This window comes from Coloeus monedula (genome assembly GCF_965178545.1).
Source record: "Coloeus monedula genome assembly, chromosome: 15".
Lineage (NCBI taxonomy): Eukaryota > Metazoa > Chordata > Aves > Passeriformes > Corvidae > Coloeus > Coloeus monedula.
Genome location: NC_138795.1, coordinates 1,165,271 through 1,183,361, shown reverse-complemented (window position 1 = coordinate 1,183,361; position 18,091 = coordinate 1,165,271).

The window sequence follows — 18,091 nt, the reverse complement described above, 5'->3', positions numbered from 1 at the left end:
TGTGTGACACCGTGTGCAGTGTGACACCGTGTGCTGTGCAGTGTGACACCCTGTGTGTGCTGTGTGACACCGTGTGCTGTGTGACACCGTGTGCAGTGTGACACCGTGTGTGTGCTGTGTGACACCGTGTGCTGTGCAGTGCGTGTGTGACACCCTGTGCAGTGCGTGTGTGACACCATGTGTGTGCAGTGTGTGTGTGTGACACCATGTGTGTGCAGTGTGTGTGTGCCACATCCTGTACAGCCTGTGTGACACCGTGTGCAGTGTGTGTGACACCCTGTGCAGTTTGTGACACCATGTGCTGTGCAGTGTGTGTGTGCCACATCCTGTACAGCCTGGGTGACACCCTGTGCTGTGTGTGTGACACCCTGTGCTGTGCAGTGTGTGTGTGCCACATCCTGTACAGCCTGGGTGACACGCTGTCCCAGTGTGTGTGTTCTGTGTCCTGTACAGCCCACGTGTGCCGTGTCCTGCACAGCCCGTGTAACACCCGTGTCCTGTACAACCCATGTCATGCTGTGCCCTGTGCAGCCCATGTAACGTGTCCTGTGCACTCCACATATGCCACACCCCGTACAGATGGGCACTGTCCTGTCCAGCCCTTGTACACCGTGTCCTGTCCTGCCCACCCCCTGTACTCCGTGTCCTGTCCAGCCGCGCGCCGGCAGCGCAGGGGTGGCTCGGGAGCTGAGGTGACAGCACGGGGAGGCTGCGCTCCTGCGATGCCCCAGCACCCGGGGGCCTGTGGAGGAAAAGGGGTCGCTGCAGTCCCGACTCCGAGGTGTCATTGGGAACTTAGAGGTGGCACAAGTATTAATTTTTAACAGTCTGTATTCTCGGTGTTGTAGCATCCTTTCCTTTATCGCACCACCAACTTTTTGGGCTCTCCAGGGTTTTCACGGAACAAGTCCGTAGTGTAAAACGGAAAGATCACGTTGCAACTTTGTATAAAAATCATCTTGCAAAACAAAGGCCTTTTTTTTCTTTGGCTTGGGACTTTTGAGACAATTCCTAACATACCTGTAACTCTTGCTTTTATAGTTTGTGTTAGCAGAGACTCTGATGCGTTGGAAATGTAGATTTAATGTGCACTCCTGTGCTTTCTGCCAAGTGGTCATTCACTTTGGAGTTTTACTATGTTCAACCTGTAAATACAGCAGACTGTCAATAAATGTCACTTCTGTAGCAATTGTTGCTGTAGGATGGTGTTTAATTGAGTTTTGATGTGTTATTGCACCTGGTTATCGATGACAAACCCAGATTATCTGGGGGAATTTCATCACTTCCCATGGAAGACTTAACACAAATCTCCAAGGTGTCCATCATTTTTGTAACCAAGCAATGCCAGCCTGTCAGGAAATGGTGATTATATTTGGGGTGGGTTTTTTTATTTTTTGGTAGTTTCATGACTTACCTGACCCATGAAACTAGTTTTGGTTCACAGCTGAACTTCTCAAATGTACAGTCCCCACAAACAAGCACTTGGGGCTGACAGAGATGGATAGAGGTTCCCCAGATTCCTCTTTAAACAGGAATAAGTGAACACAGAATTAGGAATTTTATCCTACAAGGCAAAATCTGCAGCATTGGGGAACTCTAAGTCACATTTGCCCAAACTTGGTTGATCAGCCTCGTGTTTGCTCTCCTGGCATCTAGGCCTTATTTGGGCTTGGATATCCAGAGAACTGGAATATTTGGCATTCCTGTTCCTCCTCCTCTGGTGGCCTGAAGCTGCAGACACCTCCAGCTCCATGCTCCTGCACAGACAGAGGCTCCAGGAGCACGGGGAGGGACGGTGGGTGCCGGGGTCCGGAGAACCCACGCTGTGTTTGGTGTGGGCTCACAGCAACTCCAGGCTCAAATACTTGTTTTGGGTCTGTGACAGCTCAGCCACTTCACACCACGTAAGTGGCAGGGCTGTGGTCACTTGCAGTGACCAAGTAAACACCTCTGGCCTTTTCTGCCAGCCAGGCTGGGGATGGAGGCTTTGGGTGCTGTGGAGGGCAGACACAACTGCGGAGCTGCTGTGCTGTGGTGGGAAGAGAGCTGAGGGTCCCCAGGACTCTTGATAAGGGCATGGAGTGATGGGATGGGGGGAATGGCTTCCCACTGCCAGAGGGCAGGGATGGATGGGATCTTGGGAAGGAATTGTTCCCCGGGAGGGTGGGGAGGCCCTGGCACAGGGTGCCCAGAGCGGCTGTGGCTGCCCCTGGATCCCTGGCAGTGCCCAAGGCCAGGCTGGACATTGGGGCTGGGAGCAGCCTGGGACAGTGGAAGTTGTCCCTGCCCAGGGCAGGGGTGGCACTGGATGGGCTTTAAGGTCCCTTCCCACCCAAGCCAGTAGGAAGGGCATCTTGAGATCTGATTTCCAGTTTCCGTAAAAGAAGGAAAAGCAACCCGAGGGGAGAAGGCTCATCAGAAGGGAGAACAGCCCATGCTGGAAGAAGTCAAATCTGCCTGTGGAGAAGGTAGGGACAGCACAGAGGAAAGGAGTGGGGTCTGCCCATTGTCCATACTCTTTTGCCTGCTCTGGTGGGAGCCCCAGGGAAAATTCTGGCGCATCCTTGGGGCACTGAGGGGTGGCGTGAGGGGCAGTGGGTGAGGGCAGGGTGTCCCCTGGCTGTGGGAGTCACCTTGGAGCAGTGTCACCTCTGGGTCTGGAGGCAGCACGAGGGGCTTGTTGGCCCAGAACGCCCCATGCCACAGTCACACAGCACAGGAACAAAGTAAGTGGCAAATCAGAGGAACCATGAGAAGAAAAGCCCATCTTTGACCAGATTCTCTGTTTGTTTTTGTTGTTGCTTTAACCAAAGTGGCCGGAGCGCGGTAATTAAAGGCTCAGTGGCTCTAATTGGAGTAGGTTTAAACTCGAGGTCAAAATCCCTTCTGGCACTTCCTCTGCCTAATAACCATCAACAGAAATCAAACAAATCCAAGCGGCTCCAGCCCCTAATCTGTGACCAGCAAAGGTCGTGGTGGTGGCAAGGGAGCTCAGATGGCCCCGTGTGGAAACGTGGCCCTGTGGCCCCACAGCGTCCCCGCACAATGGGGGCAGTGCCATGGCTCTGGGTGGGTGCTGGCGGCTGAGTGGGGCTGGGAAGTCCTTGGCCACGGATGTTGGGTTGTCCCTGGTGCTGTGGGACAGAGCAAGGATGGGGCATCGTGTGCGTGAGCGAGCGGTGCCAGTGCAGCCCACGGGACGGGAGCTCAGCATCACAATGTCACCAAAATTGTGACCATTTTCTCTGGGCAGATGAAGGCACCGAGGCTGTGCCGGGGGATGGAGGAGGAGATTTTACAACCCAGTGCTGATTCCTGGGCGCCCGGCGGGTGTTGTAGCCCCCAGCCCACCCACGGCTGCCGCTTCCTGCCACCGCCGAAGGTCACTGCCCTCGCCAGGTCGCCACTTTAACTGCTTTGCTAATTATGCCCTAAGCTGGACCTTTAAAGTGATCTGGGAAGAGGAAAAAAAGAAGAAAGGCAAGCAAAGGGGTTGCAGATGTGCAAAGGCCAAGCGCGGCGGGGCCGGGATGCAGCGGGAGCGCGGGGCCGGCCCTCCCTGCCCGTCCCCACCGCGACGCCTCCGGTAACTTTTGCCTGCAGATTGAGGCATTTTAATATTTTTGGGATCTTTGCTCCTGCTCCTCTTTCTGCCAGCCCCCGCACGCCATCGTAGCAGCTCGATTAAAGGGATCTGGGTGTGTTACTGTGCCCTGGGGTTCATTCGGAGGGTTTATCCCCGTGCCAAGGCAGCCCCCGAGCTGCGGCCGGAGGGAAGTCGGGGCTGCCCCGAGGTTGCCACAGCTGAGGTTTGCCAAACTCTCCTGCATGGGATGGAGACACAGCTCTGGGCTGGGAGCGAGGTGCTGGCATGTGGCTCCCCTGTGCAGCATCATCCTGTCCCGGAACAGCCCATCCTGCTGTCCCGGGATGTCCCGGGATGTCCCGGGATGAAGGAGCTGAGGCTGTCCTGCTGCTGCCTCTGAGCGAGATGGGACCACGGCAGATGGGACTCCTGCCACTGGCTCTGACACTCCAACAGGAGCATGGAGCAGCCAAAAAATCACAGAATCCCAGAATGATTTGGATTGGGAGGGACCTTAAAGCTCATCTCCTTCCACATCCTGCCGCAGGACACCTTCCACTGTCCCAGGGTGCTCCAAGCCCCGTCCAACATGGCCTTGAGCACTTCCCGGGATGGGGAGAAGGGAAGCACTGCAACCACCCCACCTGAGCCCTCAGTGCTCCCAGCTGTGATGTGTTTGCAATCACTGCCCACTCCCTCCCACAGCTGTGGGTGGGTGGTGGTGCTCAAACGCCCCAGCCCTGGGCGGGTGTTACTTGTTCTGGGTCTTCTGTACCTGCAGTAGGTTGTGGGAACTTTTTCTGGGGGAAAACCTATCTCCATTGCACCCCAACCCTGCTCTGGGACCCCAGATAAGCTGAAACCTGTGCCAGCACCATCCTTTGCCACGGAGTGCGCTCTTGGTTTGTGCAGGGACTTGTCTGAGCTATTGCTTGATTTCCCAGCTCACCGAGGTAAGTGAGAGCAGCACAAAGTCCTTCTGCTGACATGGACTGGGGTCTGTCCCTTTGGGTGGGACGTCCTGTGGGTTCTTGAAGGAGCTGAACAGGTCCCTTCTCAGACTGACCCTTGGCTTCAGGATTAGACCTGGGGCTGGGCACAGAGGGACCACAGAGCCTGGGAGGGCAAATCCTCTTCCAGTTCCCTGAGGAGAGAGGGTTTAGATCTTGCGCTGATTAAATAAATTTGGGGTTGGGAAGCAACGATTCTGGTGCTGTTTCTGGGTGCCACGGTGGTTTGCTGGGTGGGCACTGAGAGCTGGGCAGAGGTTACCCAGTCCCAAAGGGGGTCACCTGGCCCCACAGGGGCAGCTGCTCAGCCTTGGGCAGGTGTTTCAGTTTTAAATGTCTCCTAGGGAGTGGTTTCCTGTGGCATGGGGTGCAGAACTCTGTACTGGGGCTTCTGGATGAAGCTTAATTCCTGCCTCGTGTGGGTGTTTATGTCAGTGTCTTTTGCTGGTTTTAGTTTTTTTGGATGAAAAAAGCTCCTAATTCTTGGTGGAATTTTACAGCCCTCTCAATCTGCGTCTCAAAGGACATAAAGTGGCCTCAAAACACTTGGGCTAAACCTGGGGCTGGGATGTGAGGACGGGTGTGAGGGGTGCCAGAACCCCTTGTCCTTGGCACTGCAGCACTGCTGGTTTGTGGCAGGCTTCGATCAGACCCGGATCTACCACCCCAAACCTCCCAGCTGGAAACACAGAGGAAGAAGCACTTTACAGGCCCGAACTTCCTGAAGCTGCTGGGAATGACTCATCCATACGTTGGCAGAGCCTGTGCCAGCTGCCAGCAGGAGAGAGCAGGCAGCGCTGTGCCGGCAGGAGGAGGCAGGGAAAGGCTCTTCCTGCTGCTTTCCCCCTTCGGCCATCTCCTCTTTGGTCCAGTGTGTGCCCTCTGCACCGGGACAGGGCTCAAATCCCAGCAGGAGATTTGAAAGGAAAGAACCGAGGGGTTCTTTCACCCCACCTCACCTAAAGCAGGCTGTGGGAGCTCTGAAGTGCCAAGGGATGCAATTAAGGGAGCTGCTTTTTTTTGGAGATGCACTACTCCTATTAAGCAACTGCTCCAGTTATGTCCCTGCTAATTGAAGTAAATTGCTTTCTGCCATCAAATTGGGAAGTTCCCCTTCCGATCCTAATGTGAGTTTAGAACATGATTTCCAGTCTTTAGTCTGCTTTTAGTGCTCTCCCTTTAATTAGTTCCCTGGATCCAGCTGATTCCTGCCAGCCTGCAGAGGTGGCATTTGGAGGACTCTGCTGCCTTTTGGAACCAGAGGGAGCATGAGGGGTTTCTTTGCTGTGTGTTGCTTTTCCTCACCCCCAGCCTGTGTTCCTGGTGCATGGCTGAGGCAGAGCTGGGATAATTTTGAGGCTGGCTTCAACCAGGCGGTGGCCAGTGCTCCCGGTGTGGGCTGCTGCATCCCCACGGCCACGGGCTCAGCAGGAGGAGAAACAGATTTAATCTGGTCCTGCAGTAAATTACTATTCCAGATTAGAAATGAAGACCATGAAGCGGGCATGAGTCACTCTATTTTCTGTGGTCACAGTTTTTCCTCTCATTAATCTTCTGTCCTGTTCTCACTCCGTGTTCTGCATGGGAGGGAAGGTGGAGAATGGGAACATCAAGGCTGTCCGTGGCTCCTTGGGCCCTGCACAACTGCTGGGACTTCTTATTTTAATTCTTTCCATTCTGTGGAGTATCTCGGTGTTGTCCCAAGAGTTTTGCAATAGCTGTGTTGAAAACCAAAGCCTTATTTGCAAGCAAGCATAGACCACTTTAATTTAACCAGTGCAAAGCCATGTTTCATATTATGTCGAATCCCAGACTGATTCGGGTTGGGAGGGACCTCAAAGCCCCTCCCACTGTCCCAGGCTGCTCCAAGCCCCATTCAACCTGGCCTTGGACACTTCCAGGGATCCAGGGGCAGCCACAGCTGCTCTGGACAGCTGTGCCAGGGCCTCCCCACCCTCCTAGGGAAGGATTTCTTCCTAACACCTAGCCTAAATCTGCCTTCTTTTCTCTCAGCTTGAGGGCATTCCCCTTTGTCCTGTCATTAAAAAAACTGATTTCTTTTGGTTAAGTTTAAATTTATTTCTAACTGGCATAAAACTTAAAAAAAGCACCACTGAAATAACAAACAGCTGAAATAATGCTTTGGGAGGCACGTGAGTTCTTGATCCTCATTAGGAGCAGGTGGTGTGAATTGAGGAGTTTGTCTTGGTCCTTTCAAAGTCTGAGGTGGAATCCATCCTGGGACAAGCCCACTGCAGGCATTGGTGCTGATCAGGCTCATCCCAGGTTTTCACTTTTGCTTGTGGGATGAGCAGATTTGGGTAGTTTGTGGTGGCTTGAATTCCTGTCCCTGAGGGCAAGAGTCAGGAGAGAGGAGCCAGTGGTACCCTGGGCTGTAGCTCTGTGCTGTGATGACATGATCAAAACATTAAGGATCCTGCTTCTTGGGGAAATGCAGGAATCCAAAACATCTGGGCAGTTTGTTTGTGTGTGCGTTGCCTTCCTTCGTGCCTTTGTTCATCCCTTCCAATTACTGCTGCTAAGTATAAACTTAAAACAGAGATGAGGCTGAGCTTGTGGGGAACATATGGACAAATGGAAAATAAACAGCATGAGGAATTCCTGGCTAATGAGCTCTTGGATGATAAGATACTACAAAAAAAAAAAAAAAAAAGCAAAAGGAGTCTGAGCTTTGCTTCTGTTGTAGCACGAGAAGAAAATTTCCCTAATGATGCCCAGCATCACTTTGATGCTGCACTGCAGCATCTCCTTTATGGGCTGCTGGGGACACGAAGGTCTGTGTCCACTCTAGAGCCACCCCTGCAGGTTCAGCCCAGGGGTTTGGGCCATGGCTGTGCTCTGCAGCCACCAGCTCTGTGAGGGGATGGAGGCACTGCCTCTCCCTGCCTCTGTCCCCGCAGTCTGTGGCACTGACTCCGTGCTGCCTCTCCATGCCCAGCTCCTGTGTGTGTTTCCCATCTCTCTCGTTACTCGTGTGATTAATTGCTCCAGCTGAACAACAGGAACCGGCTCCTTCCTCCTCAGGTTCAAGGTTTGTGTCTCCTTCTTCCTGGCAGAAGGAGAGATGCTTCCTTGCTCTTGAGGCCAGAGTCACCCACCAGATTTGCAGTTTGCTTGTGGTTTGGTGGCTGTGGGATGGTTTTTGGTGGCAGGGTTGGGGATTAGCAGCTGAACTCTCTGCGAGTCAGAACAAAGCCATGGAATCACTTAGGTTGGAAACCTCTGAGATATCAAGTCCAGCCATTCCCCCAGTGCTGCCAAGGCCACCACTGTCTGTGTCCCCAGGTGCCACATCCACATGGCTTTTTGGACACTTTAGGTGTTCACCCCTGCTCAGCTTTGGCACCTGGATCTGACCCTCAGTGCTGCTGAAGCTCCCTTGAGGTTCTCAAGGGGGGAAGACAGGAAGGGAGGACTGAGGCAGCAGGGATCAGGATAGGGTGGCACAGCACATGGAAAGGGCAAATCCACCGAAAGTAAAATTAAAAACAAATAGAAATTCCTATAAATGTAGAAAAGTAGATAGAATGTATAGGAAATAAGAACAGAAATGTTTCCAAGGAGTGTGTGAGTGCTGAGGAGTTTCTGCCCTGGCAGGGCACCGTCAGCCTGGGCTGGCTCTGGGGGGTGCTTGTATTGGGCTTGTGCTGGGGGTGTTTGTATTTCAAGCTGCTTATGTGATCCCAAGTAGCCACATCCAATAAATGCAGCAGTGGAGCGTTTCCTTCTAGAGGGCAGGAATGCAGTTGGAAATGCCTCTATCACACTCGTCTTTCTGGCCAAAATGCTATTTAAGCATCAAACCACATGGACCCAAATGAGGTGGCAGGTTTCGGTTCAACTTGAAAACAATTAGTTAAAAATCAAAGAAGAAAACACATTGTTTGTTACTGGTTTGTGCTTTTTTCTTTCTTTCTTTTTTTTTTTCCAGGGGAAATTGGGATTCTTTAATTGGCTCAGCTGGAGCAAAAACCCCAGATCAAACAGCGAGTGAGCTGGAACAACAAAGGAATGTCCTGGTATTTCTTTTTCCAAGTTTAGAAATGGAAGTCAGGGCAGCCTTGGGATTTGTGGAAATTCCTCTGTGCATTGTTGGGAGGTAGAGGAAGTGGTTTCAAGTTGAGCTCCTGGATTGTGCCTCGCGGAGCGGGGCCAGTTTCCACTCGCCCGACTCCCGTTGTCCCAGCCCGGCCGGCGGCTGCTCCTTGCAGCAAGATGATTCTTAAACAAACCTTAAACCTTCACCCCTGGCCACTGCAGGCACCTGGGGGGGCTCCCTGTGCCCCCGCCCCGGGCTCTGCCATGGCAGCCAGCCCAGGAAAATACATGGAAACATTTTTCCGTTCCTGCTGGTATTTCTTTCTTGCAGCTGCTTGGCACAATTGGAGTCGGAAAAGATTGTTTTCAGTCCACTATCAGCTTCTGGGAGAGCTGTTCCCGTTTCTGTACAAAGCTGTTCATGTATAAATCATGATTTTAAGTTTTGATGGCTGTTTCCCGCAGCCACTGGGGTCATTTGATGACAAAAAGGCTTTCAAGACCCACAGGCAGATCATCAATGTACTGAGAGGAGAGAGGAGCACTCCTGGTTTAAAGCGTGTGCTGCTCGTGTTCCGGTTGCAGCAGAGAGGTTTTGTTGGTGGTTTTTGGTAGTTTTTTGGGTTTTCCTTGTTTGTTTGGCCGGCACAGCTGGAGGGGAGAGCCTGCTCTCCAGCCGGGAGCAGGACACGAACGGGCTGTGCCGTCCCTGGGGGGGATGTCCCCCCGTCGGGCAGGAAGCGAGAGCCCCATCGGCTCCTGCCAAGAAAAACCTCTCCAGAGCGTCCTCCCGGCGCTGCTGAGCCCGGATGGTTTTCCCTCCGCTCTCCCTCACGGCACTGGGGTTATTTTTCAGCGAGGGCTGGGCACGGGGCCGGCTCCTGCCCCAGGACCAGGCTGCTGCTCGGTGCTGTGGCAGCTCCCTGGTGCCTCTTGCTGCTGCCAACTGCTCCCAAAAAGTGACCTCTGTGGGGCACAGCGCCAGGCTGTGGGGCAGGAGGGGAGTGACGGACCCGGCCACGGGGTGCAGTGGGATGTGCGGGGCTGTGGTGCCAGGGCCCATCTCACCATGCTGCCCTCACTGCCCAGTGCCTTGCGGGCACCTCGGGATGGGGAGGGATGTCCCGAGCCCCATGGTGGGGACCCAGTGGCTTTCCAGGGTCCTGCTGTGGTGGTTTCAAAGGCAGGGATAGATTCTGGATGTGCTGAGGCAGCTGGGGCTGAAGCTGCAGCATCTGGCAGCTGCCCATGGGGATGTCCACATGGAGCAGCCCTGGGCAGTGCCCCACTATCTTCCCCGTGTACATGCATATGTTCTGCTTCTACATATATATTTTTTCCATATGTGGTTGATTTTTCTTTTTTTTTTTTTTTTTTCCCCCTGGTGTTTTAATGCAGTTTCTCTCTACAGTCACTGAAGTTCTTTGGATGTTAATAGGAAACAGTATCACATTTTTGCGTGTTTTGGGTTATTTGTCTCGGCTTTTATTAGGCTTGTCATGCACATCATCAGGCAAAAATGTAAAAGAAGAAATTGTGTGTGTGTGTTTGTACTGGGGACCAAACCCAAGACCCATCACACATGATGCAGGGAATTGTTCTTTGTTTTCCAGGGAAGCCGGGTCCCGGTATGAGGAAGCCCTCGGGGCGATGAGTGGTACCTATTGTTTTATTCATGGTCTCTGTCAGCGCTGCCTTCCCGGCCCTGCCACATGGGCTGGAGGTTCTGCCGTGGGGATGAGCAGATGCTGTGTGTGACGGGGGCTTTGGGACACCAGCACATCCCACACCAGTGTTTTTCCACTGGATTTTATATAAATCTGAGGCTCAGGGGCCGGTGGCTCCTGGCTGGATGAGTGTCTGTGGCTGCAGCGCTGCCCCGTCTGGGTGCTGGGGCTGCCTCTGCAGTCACAGGTATCCCCTGAGGAGCTTGGCAGTGCAGACAGGAGTGAAAGAGACTTTCAGAAAGTTGTTCCCTTTATGTCAGGAATGACTGATTAAATCTGAACAGAAAATCTGACTCCAGGCCCCCATCTCACAGAGGCACCGTCCTCTCTTTGGGTGCATCTTGGTGCCCACGAGATGCTCTTCTCCTTCTGCAGCCACTTGCAGTGCTACAAAAAAGCTGTAAACCCCTGTTTTGCTTCCACTCTCCCTCTTTTGTAGTTCGGAATCCTTTCTTTTTGGTGTTTGTAGCCCTGTTGCCAGGAGGGTCCCTGCCTGTCCCCTGGCCTGGGGCTGCTCTGGCAGGGATGTGTTATTAGTGCTGAAAGGGGCTGCTGAGACGTGTCCTTTAGTTGGTGCAAACATCAAATTATAACACTCACAGCTGGCATTTCAGGGTTTTTAACTCCCTTGTTCCTTCCAAAGGATGTAATTTTGGGGGTAGCCTTTTTGTTGTAGCATAATCATTACTATAATAATTTCATTTCCAGTGCTTGTGGTGCAGAAACCAAGGAATCCAGAGGGAGCAGGAGCAGCCTTTTCTGAGCTGACAGATGGGATCGTGTGCTCTGAGCAGAAATGGCAGCGGAGGTGTTGCTGAGCACTTCCGACTCATGGAATTGCTCCAGGCTGAGGAAGCTCCTGCTCCACTCTGTCCTTCCATTAATGCTTGAGAAACCACACAACCCATCAGTGGCTGGTGGTGTTCCCTCAGGAAAAGGGCAAGGAAGGAGCTTTGGCAGTAAAGGACAAGATTTTGTCTCCCCTGAGCTTTGGGCAGTGTTTGTCATGCCGAGGTGCCGGGCAGGGTTCTGAGCTGCCCTCCCAAGGGTGGGTGTTGGGATTTAGTATCAAGCACCGTTTTAGAGCACAGATTCCCAGACTGGTTTGTGTTGAACAGACCTTAAGGATCATCCCATTCCACCCCCTGCCATGGGCAGGGACACCTCCCACTGTCTCAGGCTGCTCCAAGCCCCAATGTCCAGCCTGGCCTTGGGCACTGCCAGGGATCCAGGGGCAGCCCCAGCTGCTCTGGGCACCCTGTGCCAGGGCCTGCCCACCCTCCCAGGGAAGGATTTTTATTTATTATCCTGCAATCCTGTTTGTATTTTTATCTCCACATGTGAAGCTGGTACTGAGAGTCCCTAAATGTACCCCTGGGTAGCCAGTGCTCTACTTGCAGCTTGGATGAGCTGTTCAGGGCTGGCCCTGGCTGGATGAGCCTCGGTGGCTTCTCTTGAAGCCGTCTGGGATCTTGTTGTGTGAGGTTTTCACATAAAAATCCCTCAAAACTCTCTATTCCTGGTTCCAGTTTGTGCATTCCAGTTTTAGCTGGCATGCATGGGCTGAGCATCCTTCCCTCAGGACACAGCAGGGTTTGCACAGGCTCTGTCTCACAAAGGGTGATGGCCCTTCCTCCTGGGAGCACCTGGGGCTTGAGCTCCTGCCCTGTCCGAGGGTGGGACTGGCCCTCCTGCAAAGCCCCAGCAGCCTGGAGGGAAACCTTGGCTCTGAGGTGATCACAGCTCAGGGTTATCACAGGATGAGATTGGCTGGGGTTGGGAGGGACCTTAACGCTCATCCAGTGCTACCCTCTGCCATGGGCAGGGGCACCTTCCACTGGATGATGGTGGTGGCCATGAAGGTGTGATGCAGTGGTTGGTGTCCCAGTGTCCTGGCATGGTGGGGCAGCCTGGGTGCAGCAGAACAGACATGATGGGAGAGCTTTAAAATGCTAAGATGGAGAAGAATTATATTTAAGAGAGAAAATCCTCACTTGCTGAAGGGTGCAATGAAGGAAGATGGGGAGAAGTTCTTTATTAATAATGAAGAACGAGCTCTTACAAAGACCTGCTGTCCAAAGCTCTTTAACTTTTCCTGGCATTTCCCATCCATTCCATTGTTAAGCCCCTCACCGTAGGAAAACAGTGCCGGGCCAAGGCGCTCGATGATCTCATCCCCGAGGCTTCTGCACTCGCCTCTGTTTACCCACCCCACAGCATTTGCTCCTCAGATTTGGTTTCCTACTTTGAAGAAAAAAAATAAGAAGGGAAAAAAAACCCCAAAAAATCATTTGTGCAGTGTCTTCCCCCAGCCCTGGCGCTGGGCTCCGAGGAAAATAGCACCTCGGTGGTTTTCAAGGAGAGGATGGACCACAGTGCATTCCCACAATTTATAAGAGGAGACAGGAAGGCCTCAGTGACTCATAAACACTAACAGATTCTGTGTATGAGCTTCTCTTTGTTGTTTGTTATCCTTAATTTCATGGCTTTCCTTCTTTTGAGCGTGTTTGTGTATTTTAGGCGATGCCATCATTTTGTCAGGACACTTTGTGTGTGGTTCCCACACAGGAGCAATGTTTTCTGCCTGATGGCTGGGCTCACGAAAATAAGACAGCAGCCAGTGGAAACCCTTGAGGGCTCTGTTTGGTGCCACATCCTGACATGTGGACCCTGGGACAGCAAGGCTGGGTGGGAGGGACCCTTCCCTGGTGCTTGTCAGTCGGTGCTTTGCATGGAACAGGGTCAGGACCTCCAGCACGGGAGCAGCTCCGAGGGTTGTGCTCAAAGCTCCTCAGTCCAATGACCCCAAATGCACCACTCATGAGGTGCTGGCAGGGTCAGGCCACCATGGCCAGTGTGACCTGGGCAGTGAACTGCCCTTCTGAGGGTGGCTGTGCCCCATCCTGGCTCTCGGTGCTCCCAGCCATGGTTCTCTGAAAGCTGGGTGCATCTCTGCATGGTGATTGTCCCAGCAGTTTTTCCTGATGTAGTTAAAACCAATTCTTTGTCAGAGGGCCGGGATGAGTTTCCTTGAGCAAGGAGGTGTTTAGTGCTTTGTGTGGACACTGGGTTCATCTTGCCTTTGTTTTCCCCTTGCCATCCCACCACAACCTCCCCCTTGCTATTGCAGAGGGCATGAGCTGACACCCACTCCTTGCCTCAGAGCTGGAGATGGTTAAATCCTGCTGGGAAGCCAACATGTTGTAAGGCACATAGAGACCTCTTCAGACAAGGCAGCTCATTCATGTAGGGTACTTTTAATTAATCATGGAATGGTTTGGGTCAGAAGGGACCTCCAAGATCATCCATTTCTGACACCCCTGTCATGGGCAGGGACACCTTCCACTATCCCAGGTTGCTCCAAGCCCTGTTCAGCCTGGACTTTCAGTTTAGTTAAGCCCTGTAACCATCAGCTGTTGGGATTGCTGAGCCAGTGATGGTTGAATGAGCCAGGGGCAGCCCTGGGCTGTGCACAAGCCCTTTTCCTGCTCCCCTCTGGATGTGGGGACAATACCAGTGCAGCTGTTTAAATATGCTCAAAAATTCAGAAACACAAGTAAGCACTAAACTTTCCCAAGGTGACTGAGTAATCATGTTTGCTTTAGCATTTTAGTCCCCCAATTACCCAAGCCAAGGATATTGCCTCTTTAAACAGAGTTCAAAAAGCCCAAGAATTTTTTATAAATAGCTCACATCCTCTTGATAACAACCAGGCTGCTATTTATTGCCCACTTCCCCTCAGACAGACAGGTCAGAGGATTGAAAATCGCACTTCCCGTGAAATCCAGAGGAACTGGGGTTTTCAGGTTCCTACAATTGTTTGTCATTCTGGGTTTCCTTTGCAGCATTCAGCCAGGCTCACCCTGTGGAGGAGGGATCGTTAGGGTATATTGCTGCCTCCCTGGAGCCCTAAACCCCACTTTCTGCTCCCGTCTTAGGGACCAGCAGGAAATCCCATTGCTTCCCACCAGCATGGGGTCCTCCCAAGCCATTTTTTTTAACTCCACACTTCATCGAGCCCCCTCTGGTCTTATTTTCCACCCCCACCTTCCCTTCACTCCAAAGCTGTGTGGCCAAAACTCTCTCCTGCTGAAAGCAGGTGGGAGCTGCTTCCTGCTGCTTCCTTGGCACTGCGGAGGGGGAGCTGCAGGCACAGGGGCACCGTGGCTGCAGAGGCTCTTCAGGGAGCTGGGATTTGTCCTGTCCATAACTCTCACTAACCCAATGCCACTGGCCTTGCTCCAGACCTGTGCTTCGGTCACTGTGAAATTCCCAAGTCAAACAGAATGGTTTGGGTTGGAAAGGACTCTGAAGATTATCTGGTTCTAAGCCCCAACAGAGCTGGAGGTTTCTTAGCGGGGGATGCAGAGACTGCTGCAAAGAAAAAGATAAATTTAGTTGTATTCCTAAGGACCATTTACAGGAGTATCAGGAGATCGGGTTTGTGCCAGCCTTGAAGCAATTTGTGATGGTGCAGCAGCGGGATGAGGCTGCTGCTGAGGAAAACAGAACTGTAACTCCTCATCCTCAGACATGAAAGATGATGAAAACCCGGCTTTGGTGGGACTCTGGACCTGTTAGACTATAGACCCTGTAGGGCTGGAAGTGGAGGATCTGTGCTAATGGCTCACCCTCCACATGGAAAGCAATTAAATACTGTACCAACAAGGATGGAGTTTTAATTAATTCATTCATTCTTCAGTGTCTCTTTGGACACGGTGACTTCCCTGAAGGGATGTGAACCATTTCCTTGCCAGCTCAGAGCAGGGCATTTCTGGGTGGAGGATTTTGCTGTTCCATGTGTGGCTGGAGGTTCCAGAGCCATACCTGGAGCGAAGGGATGCGGTGCAGCACGTCCCAGTTTCGTGCTCTGAGAATATTGTGTTTGTGATTAGGAGCACCCAGTTACATAATGGCATCACATCATAATCACAGACCTACCTGGCTCTGGGCAGAACGGGGCTGAATGATTTATTCATAAGAGTTTCTTCATGCAGAAACTTCTATTTGTTCCCTGTTGTAAGGGCAGGAAAATGTCAATGGAAGCTGCAGTGGTGTGGTGCTAATGGGAAGCCGTGGTTCACTCTTCTCTCTCTTCAGGAATACTGAAGAGTAAACTTCTTAGGCTTTTTATGGAGAAATTCCTGTGCCTTTGTGCTTGGGAGCACAAACCTTGCTTGGGTTTGCAGAGCCCAGCTGGCCTTGGAAGGGAGCAGGAGGTGCTGGGGCGATGCTTGCCCTGCCCAGTCCCTCACTGCTGGTGGGGGTTGATGTGGCAAGAGTTTGGCAGAGTGATCAGAAACCTTAGAACCTCAAAATATTGGCTGGTCCTTGGCTCTTTTCTGGGTTTAACAGGCTGTGGTGGGGTTGAGCTCTGGGTTCTGAGGCCTCATCCAGCCCAGGCTGCTGCTGGGGGGCTGCTGAGCCCACATGAAATAAATGCAGCTGTTTACACCGGGGAGACCCAGAGGTCTGAGGCTTGGGTTTTTATTTTTATTTTTTTTTTTTTAACATCTTTTGAAGAATATCTCCCCCAGGTCCCACCTTTGGCTGCTGTTTCTCAACTTGCTGGCTGTTTCTTTCTCTCTGCAGCAGCAGAAGCCCTGTTTTGTCCTTGTTGGGTGTCCAGGGCTGTGATGGGCACTGGTGGCCTGGGCACAATCAGAAACTTCTGTGAAGCCCCTTCAGCCCCTTTTGTGCCTCAAAACCTGGTGTCCAGCTTGGACCCTGTGTCTGTTTGGGGTGGCTCTGTCCCAAAGCCTGTTGAGGCTGTGTGGGTGCATGAGGGGGGCTGAGACCCTGCTGAAAGGCTTTGCCTTGACCTCTGTAGCCATTTCCTCCTTCCCCTGAAAAGGAAAGTTTGCTCCATGTGGGAGCTCTCTCTGAAGGGTTGGGGCCATTCCCAGCTCCTTGAGGACATCCCTAAAGTTTTACGGCGCTCAGCAGGGGCCGGAGCGGGAGCCCAGGGATTCAGTGCTCCCACGGGAGGTTGTTACGGGGAGGAAGTAAAACAAAGTGCAAAGGCAATTTGTCTCTGTCCTGGCCATTTGTCTGCCACCCACAGAGAGGCCAAACTTCATCCCTGGGTGCCATGTGCTGGTGTGGAGCTCTGTGAGGAGCCAGCTCTGGCTGGCTGGGGAATGGGGCTCTCCCTCCCAGTTCAGCCACCATCACCCCGTCCACACACCACTAATCCCAGTGAGAGAAATGATCCATTTCTGGGAATGGCACTGTGGGAGGTGGTGCCTGCTGGGAGCAGTGCAACCCCCTTGCCATGCTCACCCCTGCAGCACCCCTGGAAACCCAAGAGATAAAAGAAAAGCTTGATTGCCAGCATGATTTGATGACTTCTAATAACCCTGGTTTTTGGTTAAAGATAGATGAGCCCTTGAATCCCTTACCCAGTTCCCATGTAAACACAGCAGAGGTGCTCGCTGAGGGACACCAAATAATCCCACTCTGGCTCTCTTTGTGCACATGGTAGGAAAGTGTGTATAATGGCAGAGAATGAAAAAAACTCCCTTTCCTGGAGAAGCTTGGGCAGGTTGGTGTTCTGAGCGTCACTGAGCCGTGTGCTGGGGACACCCTGTGTGGTTGAGAGCCAGGGGGGCTGTGCAGGTGGCCTGGGGGTCCCACCCTGCTGGCCCCCAAGGCGAGGAGCTGGAGTCTCCCTGTGCTGGCAGAACCCCGGCTCTGGAGCGGGGCACTGCTCCCTAGGTCGCTCCAGGTCTATTGTTCCCCTGGCTCCGGCAGGGGCGGCTCACCAGAGAGGAATGTGTCCTGCTCCCTGGCCAGAACACCCACCTCGGGCTGCCAGGGGAGGAGAAGTTAGGGGTATTTTTATTTGAATTGGTTTAAAATTTATTTCTCATGTGAAGCTGTATTATCACAGTGTTTGCCTTCGAGGGTGGGTGCAGCTTCTGCCCTGTTGTTTGCTCTCCCCATCCCCTCCTCCCATTGCAGGCAGCGCTGACAAACCTCACATCTCATCCAGGGTGTTTCCTACACCTTTTGGAAAATCTCATCATGTTTATTAAGTATATATTTTAGAAAAGGACTTTTAAAAGAAATTTAAAAAACTGTTTTAATCTCATTTGGTAGAATCCCAGAATGATTTGGGTTGAAAGGGACCAAGGGATGCAACCTGCTCGATCACATCACTCATATCTGTACGTTTGTAATTTCTGTATGTTTCAGCCCGTTCTCTCATAATTAATACAGTGATTTAGGGTATTTTTGGAGTGCTTCGATTCACTAGAAATTCCCTTTCAGGTCTGATATCCAAGAGCTGGGCTTGCCTTGGGGCCTGGGAAGTCTGTTGTACTCTGAGCTCTGTGCATCTCTTTGCCATTCTGTAACCTGTGCTTGGGGAGTTGGACTTGGTTTCCTTTGATGATCAATTATTGAAGATGGTGTAAAAAAGGATTAAAAAAAAAAAAAGCTGATAATTCTGATCAATGTCAAAAATATTGCTTTAACATCTACTACTCAAATCAAGCCAAGTGCTCTGGTTCGCTTCCAGCAGAGAGGCATGAGCGTCGTGTTGGTATTTTTAAAGCTTTATGTGCAAGACATCAGTTGGTGTTGCCAAACTCTGATTTAAATTTATACATCCTGGCTCAGCCTGTTTGTTTAAAAAAAAAAAGAAGAACTGCCACCAGCACAACAAATTCAGTATCTCTTCCTTATTGCAAATTTTTTGGCATCAG